The sequence below is a fragment of the Schistocerca piceifrons genome, chromosome 7 (genome assembly GCF_021461385.2).
Source record: "Schistocerca piceifrons isolate TAMUIC-IGC-003096 chromosome 7, iqSchPice1.1, whole genome shotgun sequence".
In the NCBI taxonomy this organism is placed as follows: domain Eukaryota; kingdom Metazoa; phylum Arthropoda; class Insecta; order Orthoptera; family Acrididae; genus Schistocerca; species Schistocerca piceifrons.
This window is the reverse complement of record NC_060144.1, coordinates 211,239,656-211,253,551: the sequence shown is the minus strand read 5'-3', so window position 1 is coordinate 211,253,551 and position 13,896 is coordinate 211,239,656. Positions and strand designations below refer to the sequence as shown.

The 13,896-nt window shown below is 41.8% G+C and overlaps 1 protein-coding gene across 3 annotated transcripts in view; it reads left to right on the top strand.

Annotated features, from left to right (window-relative positions):
- The first annotated feature begins 2,624 nt into the window (after positions 1-2,624).
- The window catches only part of LOC124804619 (ATP-dependent Clp protease ATP-binding subunit clpX-like, mitochondrial), a 126,797-nt gene continuing 115,525 nt past the window's right edge, over positions 2,625-13,896 (top strand). The window contains exons 1-2 of one of the 3 annotated variants that reach the window (XM_047264823.1): positions 2,625-2,789; positions 5,004-5,154. The gene's annotated coding sequence lies outside the window, so the exon portion shown is untranslated. Of the gene's footprint in view, positions 2,879-5,003; positions 5,155-13,896 lie in introns of all 3 variants that reach the window. The other 2 variants (XM_047264821.1, XM_047264822.1) reach the window with 2 other exon arrangements.

Here is a 13,896-nt window from a genome sequence, read left to right as displayed (position 1 = left end):
AATGTTTGGACATAAGGACGCGCATGCATACGTGCATTCATTCCATTCATTTTTGTACATGCCCCTTTATTCCCGTGGGTCTGTGGTTGCACACAAGGGAAGAGGCGTCGTACAAACGTGCTGAAGAGCTGCGTGGCCAAACAGCACCAATAAAGACTTCGACGTGTGATGCTGTACCGGCTAGCAGGCTTCGAAAATTTTCGTGTTCTTCCGGAATGGTACCCGTATAATGATGCTTTTACTAGTCCGAAGACTTGCGTGATCGTAATTGCATCCTGCAAAGAGGAGGATATGGGGACTTCAAAGCTACCTGCCAAACCCTTATCTGTGGATTAGCAAAGTACTACATCGCAAATAAAAGAATACACGTGAGAATGTCGGTAAGTAAAAGTACACATCATGTAACCGAGGATCGACCACCCAAGAGCAATAAGACTGATTGATTACATTGCTTTTGACTTTGACAAAATTTTAGGCAGGATGTGATTACATGGTTGTGAAAGCAGAAATCAAAACTCGACGACCACAATGTAGAGGAGACAACCTTACAGGGTCCGCTAAGGGAGCTACTTTAATCAAAAAAGCTACTTCAAGCAAAAAGCTAAAACTAAAGCCGTTTCCTCTTTCCTTTTTACAAGAAAATCGTGGAAATAATTAAATATGATGACGCATTTCATCGATGTGCGACTGCATTTGAAAGATTTCTCTTTTTTTTTTTTTTTTTTTTTTTTTTTCTTCAGGATGCCGTCAACATATTTATATGTGCTGAAATACATCATCGATGTACACCAGACCAATGAAGTGATCAGCCTGAAGTGTATTAACATAGTCTTGAACATCTAAAAGTACATTGAAGCTGTGGACTCCAGAACGATGAAATTAGAATAAATTTTTGCTCTTTTGTTGCGTTCCCTGCAGTTGCCGCTGACGCACGAAAATTATTTTCATTAGCACATTATTAACACACTTGTTCACAAAACATAATACTGAGCATCTTTTATGTCTTGACGATATCCTCACAGGCCTGCATGCTGACTCAAACAGCTTCTACATGTAAATTTATCGTGTTGCATCGATTCTGTTACGTGGTGAACCTAGCGAATTCCTTTCGTTAATCCATAACGACAGAGTCATTACTATCTATCATTTCACTGAACACAAAAACTTAACAGTTGCCGCAGTTTATCGAACCTATCATGTGATCAGATACGCCGAAGAAAAAAAAAAAAAAAATCTAAGCTGGAGAGCCTAAGGTTCTCTCATCTAAACAAGCCTCTACAGCCTACACCATACTGAATCACAGAATGACAGATTTCTTTGAAACTGTTTTGCTGGTGTATGTCCGAGTCTATATTTCGAATGGCACTCAATTAACTTTGAGCGTAGACTGAAGCCGATTATAACTGAGTGCAAGAGCACCGTTATTAAATTATTCTTCAATTCTAAGCCGCTTTCCGGCAACTAATACATTCATAATTGACATATAATAAAATCTATTTGCACCCTTTGCCTAGTTTACTTAATTTCTCGTCTATCAGATAAAGCTCCGTGCCTTCTGGTTTTTGGTTTGTTCTTGAAATGATATAAAAAAAGTGCAGGGCAGTTGTTTGAAGAACATGTAGGCGACTTGCCTACAACAAATAATTGCTTAGCCGTCCGGTACAATGTGTTAACGAAAAAATATTTACTCGCAAAAACTCACAATGAGAAGAAACTAAAAAAAAAACAACAGAGAAGTAACAAGAACTAGGAGACTCTTTAGTCTTACGGCAAAGATAAAAAAAAACAACACATGACCAGAAAAAAACTCTCGCGCACTTTTGGTATCACTTTGCACCAGACATGAAAAATATCACTGCCACAAACACTTTTGCCACCATTTAAGCATACAGTATTACTTATTATGCAATAAGCAGGTGTATCGGTAGGCTTGTATCACCTCAAGACACGGACCTACTGCAGACTGCCGTCCGCAAATTGAAATCTAAGTCCTTTTACATAAAAAAAAAAAATCTCGCTATTGCTTTCTCACTTGCCTCTCTAGTGCAGGGTTCCCAAACGTTTCCTTTGAGACTCCTAGTACTTTGATGCAGCACCTTATTTATTTTGAAGGTTAATAAAAATTTCAAAAATCAGAAAACTTGCTTTAAATCATAACTAATAACGCAGGAACAGCAAAGTTCCGCGGGCCAAAGTTTTGGAAACCCGACGCTAGTGATGTTGAGTTAATCTACTATCCTTTCCCTTTCAGAGGCTTATTCTATTCTTGATATGCCGCAACTTTTGCAAGAATAACTAATACATGACAGCCATCATTGGTGCAATATATCTTTTTAAATAAAGAGTAATGTAGTAGTGCAAAAATTTGCGTATACGCTAAATTTCCATCTCTGCATATATCGATAGATACAGATATCGATACCATTTATTGTTAAAAAAGCTTTCCACGTTTCATGCGTTTTCACAATGTCGAACGAGTGAAATATGTGAAGCGCATTAACCAAAATTATTAATCGTACTTCTTTATAACTTTGCCGCCCGCATTTAATTTTCATCTTTGTAAATGTCGATAGTTGTAGCTATCGATAAGTTTTATTTATTGTTAAATAACCTTCCATGTTTCATAAGTTTTCGCAATGTCGACCGAGTGAGACATGCGAGGCGCACTCGCCAAAATTATTTGTGAATTTTTTTTTCTTTTTTAACTTCTGGACACTGACAAGTTTATACTGATGGAGGGCGACTGTGGACGACCAACGAAAGAACTCTGACGCCCATAATTTCCTAAGGTCAGTCTGCTAGTGGCTGGTGTTATGAGTGGTTGGTTAACTGACATACAAGTACCAAGGAAAAAACTCAACTGATTTACCGAGTTTTGGTATGTGTTCCTTATGTGATTTATATGAGGTACACGCGGTTAGCGCAGTATGCTAGGATACTGGCTGAATACGCTACATATATCTCGTTCAGGTGACAGCCTACTCATTACGCTTAACTGCCGCAGTACATAGAGAGGTGTACAGTTAGTGTTGACACGAGGTACTTTCTATAAATTCGCACCAAGGTGGGTATGGGGTCCAGAGTGGATGGTTATTGCGAGAGTGAGTGGACGAGATGCTCACAATACAAGATACGGAAATTATGTTGTCTTTTGGACACGTGCATCGTTTGTTAGGCTTTTAGTTTGGTATTTTTGAGGCACACATTGCCAGCAGAAAAGAATTGTTACTACGCGCAGGCATAAGCTGTTATTTGAAATGCCATAAAAGGATGCATGTGTCACTGTTTTGCCATGGTGTGATGCAACTGGAATAACACTATTCAACGAAAGAACGAAGGACCAATCATCAGCTGTTGACTATTGTCTGTCACAACAAACTCGTTTTCAGTGTAGTCTTATTCGTTTTTCAATTGTTAAACATCCTCTCTGCTACCATATCGTTGGCTCATCAGCAGCCCGAATACCACATCCCGTTCAGAATCTATATTTAATTAATATTATGAGTGGTTTTTCTCATGTGTATGTATGCAAAGAGTGTCTAGTCTTGCAAATTATCAGTTGACAGTACCACATTCCTGCCTTATAGCAAGAACAAGGCAATTAAACACACATTTCTGTGGTCTTCTATATAAATTGGGTTGTTTGAGTTTATTGGAAACTACCAATTGAATCCCATTTTGTCACACTTTCCATGGAGGAGAATTGATTGTTCTCCATGTCAACACCAAACGCAGAAGAATTAGATGTAGCAACGAGCACATTGCAGTGATGAATTTAGATTCAGCATAGTTGAGACAAAAATGTCGCTCTCCTTCCCCATTGGCAGTCTTATCATCAGAACAGAGTTCCCTAGTCATGTGCTGAATGTCCTGTCATAATATCATAGTCAGTACTATGTTTATTAATGCATACCAACCACTCTTCTGCAGCGCATTTGCTTTTCTGTAAAGTTGATTTAACTTACTTTTGCTTTCTTTTGATAGTTACACTAGTATTGTTTAGCATTTTAATACTGACATGGAAACTAAGCAACCCTGACAATCCTTAATGTAAACTTGATGCTTGGCTGGTAAACACTAATGCAGTAAATTAGTTAATGATTGTTATCTATTGATTTTCACTGAGATGACTAAATAAGAAACTACTTTCCATGCTCTTCTATACAGTAACTTTTCTCTCTTGTAAGTCTTTGTGTAAAAGGTACTGACTGCAAATGTGGTGTTGCTACTTTTGCTATTGCGACAGTGAGCCCTTATGTATGTAGTCAGCTGATATTTTTTCCATTTCATACTTGTGACAAACACTGACGTAAAAGAGATACATATACACATTGAATGAAAACTACAGTACGTATACCCTGGCTGTGCATTGGATGTCTATGAATACAACATTGCCTGAGACACTTGAAGTTCTTCTGGCTCAGATAATTAGATATATGAATATACATAAATATTTTAAGAGTAAAGGAGATCACGCACCAAATAGCAAAAGTGTTGACTTGTCGACAGGTGGACACAAATTATTTCCTTTCTGCCAGAACTTTCCTACTATTTATATGGATATTTTGTGTATCAGTATTAGGTTCTGTCACTATAATGTAGAACAACTCAGTTTTTACACACAGGCCTACACCCCACTTTCTCCAAAAAAAATGTGGCTCTCTCACTTAATATGTTATTGCACATTGATAAATTCTTCTGTAGAGTATGAGTTAACAAGCACATAAGATTTCAGTTTCTGTTTAAATCTAAATTTATATCTGTTGGTTTCTTGATATCGTTGATTTAATGAAAAAAAGATTTTTATGGCTGAATGCCTCATTCCTATCTGTGTGTCACTTTAAGGCTGAATGAAGGGTAGTTTTCTTTTCTAAGATTGTATTTCAAATTGTGATTGTTTATTGACAGCAAACTTCATAATGAATTAAATGCACTAACATGTAACAGGGATATTTACCCTAGGCTGTGACTAAGCCAATTTTCTGCAACATGCTTTCTTCCAGGAGTGCTTATCCCCCCAAGTACACAGTAGAAGTTCAGTGAAATTTGAAAAGTAGGAGAGATATGCTGGACGAAGTGAAGCTATAATGGTAGATCGTGATTTGTGCCTGGGTAGCTCCATCAGAGCATTTTCCGTGGAAAGCAAAGTTCCAGGTTAGTGACATGGTCAGGCATGCATTTTTAATCTGCTAGGCAGTTTTGTAACAACATACACTGCTCTGCAGGATGAAAGATTAATTCTGGGTGACATTGCCTACTTTATTCTGTTGATGGCTGTGTGCTTGCCATACTCTTCTCCTAACTAGTTAATTCAAATTTAGTATGAATATTTTCACTTTCTAACTGGAATCTTTTGCCTCAGTTGTTCACATTTGAGTCACTGGGCTTGGGTGAGACATATTCAGAAATGTTCTGTCATGCATTAGAATCCTTTGGTGTCTGTTTTAGGTCTAGAAAAGATATTTTCACCTTGAGAAATATTTGATTTACCATCAAACGTTGTTTAATGACTGCTAAACAAGTTGGTTCACTGTATGTCACTGGTGATCCTCTATGTGCAAACCTTAACCCCACTGCACATTTACTTTATTGTTTGTAATCCAGGCATCCAGGGATCGTCTTACAATGATATAGGATTTGTCATCATAATACAGTGAAAATAAATAGCTCAAAAATATACATACACTCAGAATATACAGGGTGTACATAAAGTCCGGGAATACTTTCAGATATTTACTGCACAAGAACCAAACATTGTACAGATGTCATACATATGTCATTTTGAAGAGGAACTCTGAAAGTTTTTTTTTTTTCCATGTATACCGCTGCAGTGTAGTTTGATAATTTGCTGATAGTCAGCGCTAGTTGCAAACGTGAGGAGTTCAGTTCACTTCATTTCACTCGCATATTGACGTCTGCTTCTCTTTGCTGGGCACAAGCAACCTGTCATAACGAGTTTGTTGTGCCAGTGGTAAATGGCCTTCCTTGTTGGAGGCTTCTTACCGTGCTTGGTTCTAAACATCTGTTGAACAGCTGTAGCACACTTGCTTTTGCCCAACTCCTACTCACAGAAAGGTCACTCTGCACTTGAACTTGCCATGTTTGTGCCTAGTGCTGACTATTGGCAAATTACGAAACTATGCTGTTGTGGTATAGGTGGGAAAAAACTTTCAGGGTTTCTCTTCAAAATGAAATATGTGTGATATCTGTTTGGTTCTTGTGCAATAAATGATTGACAGTGTTCCTGGACTTTATATACACCCTGTATAAGTATGCTTGAAGAGGATAGGACAGGTGGTCGGCGATGGTCTGCATGATGGACCCATCCTGGTATCAGCCTGAAGTGAGTTAGGAAACCCAAAATCAGGATGGCTTGATGGAGCAAGCTCCAGCCTCTTGATACCTCATTTGGTTGGCTTTTATTGTACAGTGTTATTTTATATAAAAACAGTTTCGTTCTTTGTTGCTGCACACTTGAAGGATTCCCACTGGTGATCTGGAACTGTGAACTTGCTGCCATACCCCTCACACTGTCTCCAGGTTTGTAAACATCTAAGTCCAATACACTAGAAAAACGAGTCAGCATCCCCTGATGATGAGTGAAATGTTGAACTGGAGAGACTGACAAGATGTTACTGTTATACACTGTAGATCTTGGCACATGATTTACCTGCAAAAGCATTACAATATTTTTCTGTGACATGGTGATGTAGTTATTCCTTTTCATCATTAACTACTACGCTGAATCCTCTTAAGTGATTTTTGATTGTGCAGTATGCAGTACTTTTAAAGAACATTGTAGCTGCTTTTTTTATTTATATGTTTTAGTAATTCTTTTCATCTCCTTTGGCAGCTCATGATAAAATTTTATCCTCAGATATAAATCACTGTTTTGAATTTTTTGTTTCCTTGGTAAATGTAAATCCAATTGGCTCTTGTTCCACATTATGTATAGAGCTCTTAGTGAAGTATTTAGTAGGGTATTCTCTGATAAGCTAAACATATTAGTAGAGGTACTCACTTGGGTCTATAGGAATGTTTGATATGAGTTGTTGGCTTTGGCCAGTGATGTTATGTGAAAGGCAGCTGTCATGTTACCTTATGGTGCATATAATCACCATTTTGTTATTAATTGTGAAAACCAATGAATGGGGAGGGGGGGGGGGCGGACAAAGAGAGAGACTGGTTCTGGTGACCCACTGATCCATAGTTGCCTAATGTGACAGTCATTTTCCCTCTTTGTATGTTCAACATGAATTTACTACGTACTGCCAATTTGTAAACATCCTTGAGAGTTTCATTTGCCTTCAGTATTAGAAGTCCCAGTGTTTTATCTGTGGCTATAATGTTGCTGATGACAGCAAATAGAATTTTTTCTCTATGTCTTATATTGTCTGGAAAGTTGATGTATGTTAAGAACAGAATTGCAGCCAAAACAGTGCCATAAGTACATCTATGTACATGTGTTTCTTAACTGACAACAGTTTTACTAAAATCTGACTTCCACTGACCTGTGAACTACTATTATGGTTTGGACCCTATTTTCCAGACAAGACTGGAAACACTTGTTTACTATTTCACTAACACCTAGTGTGGCTTGTATGTTTAGTAACATTTTATGGTCAACAGTCTAACAATGTGCCTGCAACACAATTGTCCTTGTCAAGAGCTTCAAGCACCACTTTTGTGAACTTCATTAAAGAAGTTGTATTTATTCATGTATGCCTAACTCATTAGACTATTCTTTATGACTGAAGGCAGCAGTGAAACTGGCCTGTAGTTTCCAATTCTCTCCACATCACCTTCCTTTAGTAAGGACACAAATTGTGCATGCATGAAGTGCTCTGGAAAAATACCTGAACTAAATGACTCATTTGTTATGTATGTTAATGGGGCTTGTATGTGCTCTGTGCATGTCTTAATAACAGGAACTGGAACCTCATCTGTACTTGGTGAGTTCTGTGTTGTCATCACGACTTCAAGCTCTGTTGTGGAGAGCATCACTGTTCCTGCTGTGTAAGTCATTGTGGGTGCTACATGGGTGTTAGGAAGATTTTGCTGAAATTTTTCCAGAATAAGAAAGGGAGTCCCTAACAAAATTTTCCAGTTCCTGAGGATTTTCTATTCAGCTTTCTCTGATTTGACTTGTATGTTGTTATACTTGTATGCCTTTTCCAATTTCTTGTTTTATGACATCACGCAATAATTTGGTTTTATTTTCACCATTATATATTTTGTTATTGATTGTAATGATGCAGTGACAACAGCTCAGCCGTGCTCATTTTTGTGCCACTGGTTACAGAAGCTATCATACTGAGGCCACCAGTTACATTAAAAGCCCTGTCCCTATCCAAGCTGTTCCCCGTACCACCCACTGTCACTACCTGATCAACTTTAGTGAAATCCTTACACAAAAGCCGCATACTTTCAGTTACGTGATTCAGCACTTGGTTTGAAAATACAGATACTCCTCCCTGAACTTTTCTTGTAATGGCTTCCATCAGTTTGCAAAATCAAGTTAATAGCTCTTGTGTTAACACGATAAAGCATCTGCAGAAAATATGCTCTCCCACTCTTCTTGTCCTGGGTATTAGCAGTTGGCTCTTGCATGGTTACATCTGTTCTTTCTACCTGCAGGTTGTTTGTCCTCCCTGATTTAAGTACCTGAACTTCTTTCTGGAATTGGAGTCCCTTTGTCAGTTTCTGAATTGGTTTGGGAGGCCTTCGGCCTTGCCTCCGTGCTGGCCAGGTTTTCTCCCTCCTTTTATTTTACATTTTATTTAGTCTTCGTACCATTTTGTTTCGTCTTTTGGTGTGCCATCCTCCCCTGTGTTTGTTCCCATTGTTGAATGATGGGTTTCGGGGTGGATCAGCGGTATTGCCTGCACTGCATTGCACGTAGTGCCTCTGGGGCACCTCGTGCTCTCGCTCCTACCTCCTCCTGTTCTTTACTCTTCTTGCCACCTCAATGTTCATTCTGCCTCTTTGTTAACCCAACAGGACTGTGCTTTTGGTGGTGGTGTTCCTTAGTTTCTGCCCCCTTGGCTCGTGGGACCAATGATCTTCCCCCCTGTCCCCCTACCATCCACCCCCCCAGGGGGCTCACTCACTCACTCGATGAGGTAGCCAACAGGTAGCCAATCAGTGTGGTGGTGGGACCCTGTTATCTACCCATCTGGCTGAGCCCTGCGGATCTTAATGCTTTTGCTCAACTTTGCGATGTCACAGTGTCCATTACTCCTCACCAGTCTTTGAGTATAGTTCAGGGAGTCATTTTACATAGGGACCTTATCCTTCAAACTGATGAACTCGAGGGCAATTTGGAATGACAGGGTGCTCATTCTGTTTGGCAGGTTCAGAAAGGTCGTAAGGACAATCACACTGATGCCGGCACCTTTACTCTGGCTTTTGAGGGAGATACCTTCCTGGAGAAGGTCAAGGTTGTGAATTATTGATGTGACATGAAGCCATATGTCCCACCATACATGAGGTTCTTTCAGTGCTTGCATTTTGAGTATGCGGGTTCTCGATGTACGGCGGACCCTCTTTGTGGTGAATGTGGACACCCACTCCATGAGGGGAGTCCCCGTGTTCTACCACACATGTGGGTTAATTGTCATGACCGTCACTCTCCATGCTCATGTATTGCCCAACATACAAGGAGGAAAAGAAGATACAGGAGTACAAGTCCCTTGATCATTTATCTTACACTGAGGCTTGTCAGAAATTTGACAGACTTCACCCTGTGTTGATAACTTCTACCTTTGCCTCTATTGCATCTTTTCACCCTCCTCCATCTTCCTTACCCCAGTCCCATCCCCCTTTCCTCTCCCATTCCTCTGCAGTTCCCATGCTCTCCCCTCTGGGTGCCACACCCCCTCCCTGGCCGAAGAAGTGTCTCCTTCTTCAGCACCTGTCAGTGATGGGGAAGTAGCGACAGCATAAGCCCCAGAACTAGACTTCCCTGGTGCCCCCCAGAGGTGCCATCCCCTGCTTGCAATCTTAAGTCTGACCTCTTATTTATGGATGTCATCCCATCCTCGTTGGTGATGGATGTTGGCACGATTGGCTCCAGCCCGTATGCCTCCTATTTGGCTACCTACTCCGTGATTATTCAATGGAACTGTAATGGATACTACTGTCACCTCCCAGAGATGAAATCCCTTAATGCCTTTTACTCAGCAGCTTGTGTCATTATCCAGGAATCTTTCTACTGATGCTCACTCACCAACCCTTTGTGGGTTCAGTGATTTCTGTCAGAACTGTTTTTCTCTTTGAGGGCTTCAGAACTGTTTTTCTCTTTGAGGGCTTCTGCTGGTGTTTGTACATTGATTCATGTGGACATCGTTAGTACATGGATCCCACTTCATATGACATTGGAAGCAGTTGCTATCTGGGTACACTTGGACTGTGTGGTCACTGTTGCAATCTCTATCTTGTTCCTGATGAGCCACCTACACCTGCTGCTCTAACTGCCCTCCTTCAGCAACTCCCACCGCCCTTTCTCCTTCATGGGGATTTTAATGTCAGTCACCCTACTTTTTCATCTTGTTCACCAATTTCTTGCAGACCATGACCTGTGCTTTCTTAATGATGGTTTCCCTACTCATTTTAGTGCTACACGTAGCACTTTCTCTGCCACTGATCTTTTGCTTTCTTCCCCTCGCCTTCTTCCTTCCTTACACTGGTCGCCATCTGATGACCTCTCAGATAGGGACCACTTCTCGTTGATTCTCTCATTCCATTCCTGCCTCCAGATGACCAGGTTACCCCACAGGGCCTTCCATCATGCTGGTTGACTTCTATACACTTCCCAGGTCATGTTTACACCTTCTTTAAGTTGTATTGATGAAGTTGCCTGTGATCTGTCCGATAAGATAATCTCCACTGCTGGTGTTGCCATTACCTACTAGACAGGCCCTGTTAGCCATCAGCTAGTTCTGTGGTGGAGCATGGGCACTGCCACTGCCATCCGTGATTGTCATTGCGCTTGCAACATTTTAAGTGGCACCCGTCTTCTGCTGAATTGTTATCTTTAAATGTCTTTACACTGAAGCCCTTGACTTAATCAAACAGAGCAAGTGAGTGTGTTAAGGGAATGCTTTGTGTCTCTAGATTATTCTGTCCCTTTGTTACGGGTGTGCGCTACACCATGCACCCTCCAAGGTTGTCAGCAGCAGTCTTATTCCGGACCGTGCACTTCCAGGTGGCCTTTGTACACATCTGTCACTGCTTGCAGAATATCTCGTGACCTGTTGTCAGCGTCAGCCTCCTATCCAGCTGCCTTCCTCCTCCAGAAGCAGCAAGCTGAAGGTTCCCACTTATGTTTTACCCCTTGTCAGGCAGAATCCTACAATGAACCTTTTAGTGAGCTACTTCTGGACATCTCTTCCTCCCTTGATTCAGCCTCTGGTTCTGATTCAATCCATAATCCATTGCTTCAACACCTCAGTCCTCCACAATCACAATATCTCCTCTGGATGTTTAACCATGTTTGGCTCCAAGGCACTTCCTCCTCTCAGTGGAGAGATAGTATTGTTGTATGTGTCCTTAGGCCTGGCAAGTATCCATTGTTCCTTGATAGTTACCAGTAAGTCAGTCTGACAAAAGTCCCTTGAAAGTTACTAGAATGGACAGTGGCTCCTCAGCTCATTTGGGTCTTTGAATCTTGGGACCTTTTGTCTCCTTACCAGGGTGGCTTTCGGGAAGTACAGAGTCTGACCGATCATCTGCTTCAGTTAGAAACCACAGTTCAGCAGGCTTTTTCTCAGCACTGCCATCTTGTTGCAGTTTTCTTCAATCTTCGTAAGCTCTATGACACTGCTTGGCGCCATCACATCCTCTATACACCCCACGAGTGGTGTCTTGTTTTTTTTTTTTCTTCACAAGTTTGTGTCCCACTGGTCGTTCAGAGTTCAGGTTGGCACTGATCTCAGCTCTCCACAGACCCCAGAGAAAGGCATTCCACAGGGCTCTCTATTAAAGTGTCCTCTTTTTCTTCATCACTATTAATAGACTTGGGGCCTCTGCCAGACCGTTGGTCACCCCTGCTCTGTAGGTGGGTGATTCCTGTATTTTGGCTGACTCCCACTCGGGAGGCCTCTGCGGATTGACAGTTCCAGGATGCCATCTGGTGTGTTTCGAGGTGGACACACTCACATGGATTTTAGTTCCCGCTCCTAAAAGTTGAGGGTGGTGCATTTCTGTTGCCTTACTATTGTACTCCTGATCCAGAACTCTACCTTGACATACAAAACCTGACTGTGGTCCTCCACTTCCGTTTCTTGGGTTGTCTTTTTGGCAACAAGCTTACTTGGTTGCTCCACATCCATTATCTAAAGGTTGGCTGTTTTCTTGAACTTGATGTTCTTCGCTTCCTTGCCCAGGCCTCTAGGGGCGCAGATTGTTATGCCCTTACTGGGCATTAGTTCTGTCTTGTCCAGAGTGTTTGTCAAGTTTATGGATCAGCTGCCCCTTCCACGCTGCTTCTCTCGAACCTGATTCATCGTCCTGGTATCCATTTAGCCACCAGTGCCTTTAGCACTAGTAGTGTCAGAAGTCTTGTGGCTGATGCTGGGATCCCTCCCCTTTTGGTTTGGTGGTCCTAGCTCCTGGTTTCCTATGTCAGCACTATCTACTCTTCCCTTGTGCGCCCCTCCTTTTCTATTCTTTTTGTGGTTTTGAGCCATTGCCCTCCTGCTGCCTGCCCTTGAGTTGTTTTACTGGTTGGACTCTGCCTCGCTTCTGTCCGCTGTGGGTTCCAACTCCCCTCCTTGTCCTCTTCCCCACATTATATCCCGACCACCCACCTTCAGTTAGTTCTTCATCGCTAGATTTGGATGAGTCTATTCCAGGGTCTGAAAACCTCCCTCCGTCCCAAGGTATTCTGTTATCTGTTCCGAACACTCTTACGGGATCTTCAGGTTGCAATTGGTTTTTTACACCGATGGCTCTAAATCTGCTGATCATTTGGGATATACCTTAATGTCTCCTGTTGGCACAGAAGACTGTCTCCTGGGTGCCACATGTGAGGTGTTTACTGCATAATTGATGCCATCTATTGAGCCCTCTGTTTTATTAAATGGTCCTACTTCACCCGAGTTTTGTTATGTATGGACTGAGTGACTAGCCTTCAGGCTATCGCTTGGTGTTTTTCCTGCCACCCCTTGATCTCCTCCATCTCCAACTTTCTCACTGATCTCAGTGATGCTGCTTGTTTGGTTGATTTTCTTTGTCTTCCTGGCCATGTAGGTATCTCAGGCAGGAACTTACTGATTGTCTGGCTGTGGGGGCGGCCACCTATCCCCTGTTCTCCGTGACACCACTGGGGAGAAGGCGGAGGGCAGAGCTTTTGGCATTACATCAAATCCCTTGTCGCTCAGTCATCGGCTGACTGTTGGGAGGATACTCCACACTCTGATAAACTTCGCACAATCAAGGATTCTCCCACCATGTGATGTTCTTCCCTCTGCCTCACCTGGTGGAATCTACCATCCTCTGCCGTCTTTGTATCAGCCATACTAGATTGACCCGTAATCTTTTACTATGCAATGAGCCGCCCCTGTTTTGTAGTTATGAGCGCCCCCTCAGGATCATCCATATTTTGGTGGACTGACTCCACTGTTTGGCCTTGAGCACTAAATTAGTCCTCCCACCTTCCTTGTCCAGGGTGTCAGCAGACAACCCTCACATGGTTATGTTTGTCCTCGGTCTTCATCACGAAAGTGGTTTGTCCTCTAAGGTTTAAGTCCATGAATTTTCCACAGGAATTGGAGACCCTCATTTTGCATTCGCATTGGCCTTGCCTCCACGCCGGTCAGTTTCTCCACTCCTTTTCCCTTCGTTTTGTTTGACCTTATGTGGAGTTTTTTTCCCCGTTTTCTTGTGTCCTTTTCT